Below are 7,526 nucleotides of genomic sequence, written 5' to 3'. Positions count from 1 at the left end.
AATGTCATTTGTGCCCATCACGACTTCAAAATTATGATAGTTGTTAGGGCTGCTAGATCCTGATATTTAACATGGTGACAAAGAAGCACATCTATTACTTATCACAAATTTGATTTTTAGTACTCTGGTAATCATATTTCAGTGCAGTTGTATCTTTTGTAATCTCATGCATTTTATTTTATGAATTTAAAAACTTGCCTCTGACAGACAATCCATTGGTCTTATGAGGTTGCTGAAGGGATTGAGGCCACAGAAAAGGTTGAGAACTCACATCCTTGAGGAGAGCAAGAGGGCAAGAGTAAAGTAGCGATTTAGTAGTTGAGTTGGATGCGGTATGCAGGGTCCAGATCAGCAGGGTTGGCGAGGCCATAGTTGAGAGTGGAGTTTTTATGTTAAGGGCAATGGGAAATTAGTAGAGGCTTTTGACTGAGGGTTGTTTTCTTTCTTTTTTTAAAATTTTATTTATTTTTATTTTTTTAAGTAAGCTCTAAGCCCCGTATGGGGCCTGAACTCACCATCCCGAGATCAAGGGCCATGTGCTCTATTGACTGAACCAACCGGATGTCTGTAGAGGCTTTTGAGTTAAGAGCCAACATGATCTGATTTAAGCATTGGGTCACTCTGGCTGCTGTATGGACAAAAGATTGTTACGGTTAAGAATGGTATCCGGGAGACGGTGAAAAGGCCAGATGGAAGGCCAGTTGGAAGATGATGGTAGAGGTAGTGGTGGTGGAAGAGGTCACAATTTAGTGGTGTATTTTGAAGGCAGAACTGACAATTTGATGACAGACCAGATGTGCATGTGTGAGGAGAAAAAAGAAGAAAGACTTTCAGGTTTATAGCAAGTGGGTGAATAGTGGTGCTGCTTGTCAACATAGCAGGGGCTGGGGAGGAATAGGTTTGGGAGGTGGGGTGAGGTGACTATGGAACCAAGAGTCAGTTCTCTTTTAAATAGATTACACTTGACATGCCCATCAGCCATCCACATGGAGCTAACTGGGTAGGAGTTGGGTATGACCGTGGAGCCTGGAAAGGTCCACAAGGGATAGAGAATGAAATGTTGGGTCCTGGGTGTACAGTTGATATGTGAAGTCATGGGACTGGAAGAGATCACCAACGGAGAGGAAACATCCAACATTTAGAGGTCTGGAAGAGAAGGAAGGAGCTGGCAAAGTTAAATGAAGTGCACAGCCAGGGAGACAGGAAGGTAGGATGGATGTTTAAAGAAATACTGCGGAAGAAAGAAGTCATTTGAATCATAAAACATGGCTCAGTGCAAATGCCACACAGTACTTTAAAAACGGAATTTTGTAGCACAAACAATAATGGGTGAACAGAGTACGGTACAGTGTCTGTACACTACAGAGCTCCACTTGAGACTGTGGTGTAGCTATGGACAGATCCTAGATTTCAGGACTTGATGTCTGCGACTGTAGACTGTAGTTGGTGTACAAGCGTGTTATGTTCTTGGGTATGTTGTTTGACCACTTTGCTTTTTTTCTTTTTTCTGTCTGTAAATTGAAATCCATCCATAATGCTGACCTGTTTTACAGGAAGGTTGTGAAAAATCTCACATACCCACAAGGGAAAATCGACCACAGTCTGCTTTGCAATATCAAGGTGCTGAACAGCAGGGTGGGACTTTACCCAGTTGTGTGTTCAGCATGGCTCTTATGTGGGTCCTGAATTCATCAGTCCGCACCTTTACTATATAATTCTACTAGGTCCTGTTCTAGACAAAAATGTAGAAGGAAAATTAATCGTTAGCTGTTCCATATGTCTTTTTAGATACCTCTAGCCTAACTTTGTCAGGCCCCACAGGATCTCCTCAGTCTGACTTCTCCAAGGGTTTCACATGATGCCCACTTTTCCCAAGTCTCTTTTAACAACGTGAGGTAAGGCTTCCTGTTCCCTCAAGGCCATGCCTTGCAGATGCAGGCTACCAACTCCCTGGCCCTACATCCTTTACCAGTAGGCACAGAGCCTATGGGAGTTGTAGGAACAATCCAGTCCTTCATAAGTGCCAGCGGAGGCTCCTTCTTCATCCTCTACCCTTCCCATTATCCATAACACAGTATGTTCCTGCGCCATCCCTTCCGGTTGTGTGGTTAAACCACATCCCAGTCTCTTCCAGCTGTGCCCAACTTCCCCAAGTCCCAAGATACAGATATGGGAAGGACTTTGGGCTAGGGGCTAAAAGGCCTGGATTCTGATTCTATGCCACTACATGCCACTTAAATGGTGAGTTTTACCTTCCAGAACACATGGTCTAGATGAGCTTCAGAGTTGCTCTCACTCAACCCTACCACAGCCTGATAGGGAGGACCATTTTACCGAACCCTGGTAAAATGTTAGTGGGCAGTAACTAGACTAATATGTTTCCTCTTTCTGGTCACACATTTGAACTTTACCTTGAGTGTCCTGAGGAATTTTATCTTCCCTTATTCCCAAAGGTTTATTTCAATTTCAATAGTGGGGCAGGCCCACAAGGGTACATCACTTCAGATAACTGAGCCTTCTAGTAGACCTCAAACCACCTTCTCCACTTATATCTCTGAACAGTCCTGACTATGAGGACCAGTTGGTTAAATGAAAGGGATATGGGGATAGGTCAGTGGAGAACCATCTGATTAAAAAAAAAATTGTTAGGTTTCAGGCCTATAGGGTGCATCTCATTCGAGAGGAGATGAATTGGTGGGAAAACAGAAGACTAGAGAGATAACTGCTTGTTAGCTTCCCTCCCTCTCCCCCACTGGTCTGAGAGTGGCCAGACAAGGGTCCTTCCCTGTGGACGAGGGTGGAGAATCAAAATAATAGGAAAGTCATCACCACATCTCATAGTCTAGCTCCCAGAGGGCAGAAAGAATCCTCAGGTCTCTGTTCAAGTCAGAGGGATATCCTAGCTTTTCAGAGTCTGCCTGTCTCGGTGTTGTGATGGTAAGAGTGGAGACCTGTTAAAAGCAAGGATTTGCAAATGCTGTCATTCTCTCTGTACTTCCAAAATCATCCAGGCTCCACTTGTGTTCACGCGACTCCTGTGACCTTTTCCAGGCCATTCCCAAGTGGGCCAAAGGTCTAGAGAAAAGCCCCATTAAGGAGAATGGAGACGAAAATGCTACCCCACCCCCACTCTGTGAGACCTGGAAAAGGAATAGCAAGTGGAACTGTAGAATACTGAATAGTCTCCCTGGGGAGAAAGAAGACATCCACTATCTGGCTGGCTTTGGTCTTTGTGGGGACAGTCCAAGATCAGACAAAGGCTGCCTGAGAAATAAGATCTATCACTTAAATATTCAGTTCCCCAAAATGTCTACAATTTAATTAAACAACAGGGTTGATCTTCTAGCTCTTGAGGAGCTCTTTTTAATTAAACTTTGCATTTCTTCTCTCGGCTCTGCAGAGACATTCCAGGGTAGCATTTGGCTTTGAATGAGCAGTCATTTTGGCCACCCACGATGGTTTGGAAAAGTCCCACTGCTGAGTTAACAAAATTCTTCAATGTGAATATCATTGACTTTTCATTTTCACTGATATCCAGAAACTTTCACTACCGTTAATGAAACATGTGTGTGTTTTATTCCTTTTGTGGTCGTCTGCAAAATATCTCTGTGTAGCACTCAGATGTTGACTAAGTTTCAGGCCAAATTTCAATTATTCCATGTGTAAAATGGTGTCACAACTCTGACGCTTCACACAAAATGATTTTACACTTTGGACGAGGAATAAAAAGCTCAGGACAGTGTATGTGGCAATGACATCTAAAACCCAGTAGCCAGACATCATAAGTCTGGACACCAATCACCCTGCATTACAGTGAGGAAGCTACCACTGCAGAAATTGCTTGAATTTAAAGTAGCAGCTTGAGTGCTCAGAGTGGAGAGAGTCCATCTAGGGTAAAAAGGACATTAAATTATGATGTAAACATTATTCTCATAAGCTATTTCAAGTTCGGCCTGAGACAGTGCTCTGCACATGTTGAAGCAAGCTGATTAACAAGGAGAACGGAGCAAACTGACCGAGAGGCAAGCCAGAGAAGGCTGAGATGAGAAAAGATGGAAGAATGAGGGGGAACAATGTGGTTATTGCCTTCTTATGATACTGACTGTAAAATGTGAAACTATGCGGCCATTTTCTGCTCTGTAGAAACATACTTCCCAAAATGCTATGTTTCCACCTAATTCTGTAGCACAGATATACATAATCTGAGTGTCTCCATCTAAATTCTTGGAAAAACTGAGGCAGAGCATCATAAATTTCAGATTGGAAACAAAATCCACCAAAATAATGAAGATTTCTAAAATCCAAGGTCACTCTTGATGGACTGGTGTTCAAAATATTAACTGTAACCTTCCCAACAAGTTTTGTTATGCAATGTTATTTTAGAGCATCGCAAAACAATGCCTAGAACTGATCATTGGAATTTTTTTCTTTTTTAACAATTTGCAATATGAAAAGCCTGGCAAAAGTTGGTGTTGCTCTACTGTAACCATTAGTATGTTGTGCTTTGGGGTAATTCATTGACTTTACAGCAAATGCTAATTAAGCCAGAAATAATTGCTTTATAATGTGTGTATAAGAAACAGGAAATGGTAAGTTGAAAAAGAACCAAGAAGTTTTTCAGTTTCTTTTTGAATATAACCATATGATACATTCCTCTTTTTTCTTCTCTGTGTGAAAGCAGAGTAATTCTGGTTGCTCTGTTTTGCTGTCTTTGAGGGTTTGTTTCTAATAACTAGTCTAAGCAATTTGAAAATGCTTCTTTTTTTATTCCTAAGGGAAAGCAATGGCCTATATAAAGCATGCTCTGCTTCAAAACTGACTAATGTTAAGATTATCTACATCATTAATGAACACAAGTGGCTTGAAATATTATACAGGGGAATCTGTTCTTAAGGCAGGACCAGGAACATAGCAACAGGGAAAATAAATCCATTCTTAATAACAAATGAACAACCACAGAAGAAAAGTGCTGAGATCTCTTCCTAGCACAAAACAAGAAACTAAACTATTAAAGGAAAAGAACTATTGGTAGCCCTAGAACCCACAATATAAGCTGGATCCTGAGCCTCACTTGCATTGTGATTTTCCAGATCTTTGAAAACTGACTTTCTATGCTGGGCATGCTGAATGCATAAATATAATGGACCTTACTGAGTAGTTACAGTTCATGTTATGATTACTCATCGACATCTTTAGCTAGTGGAGGTTTTGGGTAGCATTATTTTATATAGGTCAATGGCTATTAAAAATAAACTCCAAGATCTTAAAACAAAATATATGTGAAGATCTTTTCGAATGTTTAATCTGCAAGGCCAATGTAAGACAGTATCATTTTATGTCAATATAGGTAGAACATATGGCCAAGGGGCTTGGAACTCATTTTTAGATGGAAATTTCGTGATAGTTATTCTAAATGAAAATAACCAGTACGTGTATCTTTGGCCATTGAATTTGAAGGAGAAAGAAGAGGAGAAAAGAAAATAGAAATTTGTATTAGTTAGGATTCGATTTTCATATAACAGGAACCCAAGTCCAACTAAATAAAGGAAATTTTTTGGCTTGTGTAAAACTTCAAGTCCGGATAGGGAGCTGGACCCAGAGACTTGAGTATTATTTGGTATCTCTCTCTCTCTATTGGCCTCATCTTTTCCACTGCCAATGTTCTTTCCTCAAAACATAGGAAAGACGGTGTATTAGTCAGGGTTCTCTAGAGAAAAGGAACATGTATATGTTCATGTATATGCGTATCTATGCCTACATCTGTCAGAATGGCTACACTAACAACACAACAAAGAACAGGTGTTGGTGAGGATGTGGAGAACCCTCTTGCACTGGTGCAGCCACTCTGGAGAACAGTGTGGAGGCTCCTCAAAAAGTTAAAAATAGAACTATCCTATGACCTAGCAACTGCAATACTAGGTATTTATCCAAAGGATACAAAGATACAGATGTGATGGGGTACATGTACCCCAATGTTTATAGTAGTATTATCAATAATAGCCAAACTATGGAGACAACTCAAATGTCCATCAACTGATGAATGGAGAAAGAAGATGTGGAGTGCTTGGGTGGCTCAGTCGGTTGAGTGTCCTACTCGTGGTTTCTGGTTTACTTGATCTCAGGGTCATGAGATCAAGACCCATGCTAGGCTCCACACTCACCACTGAATCTGCTTGAGATTCTCTCTTCCTCTCTCTCTGTCCATCCCACTTGTGTGCTCATGCTCTCTCACTCTCTCTTTCACTAAAAAAAATAAATAAATCTTTAAGAAAAAAGATATATTATATATATATATATATATATATATATCAGACTATTATTTAGTCATCAAAAAATGAAATCTTGCCATTTACAACAACATGGATGGAGTTAGAGTGTACTATGCTAAGTGAAATTAGTCAGTCAGAAAAAGACAAATACCAGATGATCTCATTCATATGTGGAATTTAAGAAAGAAAACAGATGAACATATGGGGAGGAAGAAACAAAAAAAAGAAAAAAAGGAGAGAGGGAAACAAGCCATAAGAGACTCTTAATGATAGAGAACAAACTGAGGGGTGATGGAGGGAAGACGGGTGATGGAGGGTGATGGGATGGGCTAGATGGGTGATGGGTATTAAAGAGGGCCCTTGTTATGATGAACACTGGGTGTTGTATTTAAGTTATGAATCATTGAATTCTACTCCAGAAACCAATATTGCACTGTATGCTAAGTAAATATACAGTAAAAAATTTCCTTTTTTAATTTTAAAAAAGTAAAAAAAAAATTCCTTTTTTAAATTTTTATTTTACAGAATTGACTCATACAATTGTGGATGCTGATCTATCCAAACTCTGCAGGATGGCTTGGCAGAGTGGAGAGCCAGGGAAGAGCCAATGTTACAGTTTAAGTCCAAAGACCATCAAGCTACAGAATTTCCTCTTGCTTGGGTTACATCAATATTTTTACTATTCTGGCCTTCAACTAATTAGATGAGTCCCACTTGCATCATGGAGGTCAATCTGCTTTACTGAAATCCACCTATTTTAATGTTAATATTATCTAAATCTCCCTCACAGAAACTTCCAGAATAATATTTGACCAAAATTCTGGGCACTGTGGTTCGGCCAAGTTGACACATGAAATTAACCATTACAGATGGCTTCAAACAGTCCTAGTCTTCAGCATTCCAAATTAAAAACTCAAGCAAAGAAAGTAAGTTTTTTTTCCCCTAGGATCCATATACCAAGCCCAAATAAAGATCTTGATTAGACATACTTTTATCCCATGACCATCCCAGAAATGCCACTACTATGGTTGACAGGCCCATCAGCACCTCACGCAATGGCAAAGGGGCATGGTAAGCCCTTTGTAACTGTTCCGCCATCATGTTCACTGAGCATATGACTATCTGGGACATACTAAGCCATCTTGTAGGTGGGTTCGTGCTATGTAAATTCCCATCCAGTGCTGAGTTCATATTTTGGGGAAAGGTATATGTGGCTAAATGCTGTGGGATAAGAGATAAGTGAAGGATAGACAGAGA

Source organism: Canis lupus, chromosome 17 (genome assembly GCF_048164855.1).
Source record: "Canis lupus baileyi chromosome 17, mCanLup2.hap1, whole genome shotgun sequence".
Lineage (NCBI taxonomy): Eukaryota > Metazoa > Chordata > Mammalia > Carnivora > Canidae > Canis > Canis lupus.
Note: the sequence above shows the minus strand (reverse complement) of the source record.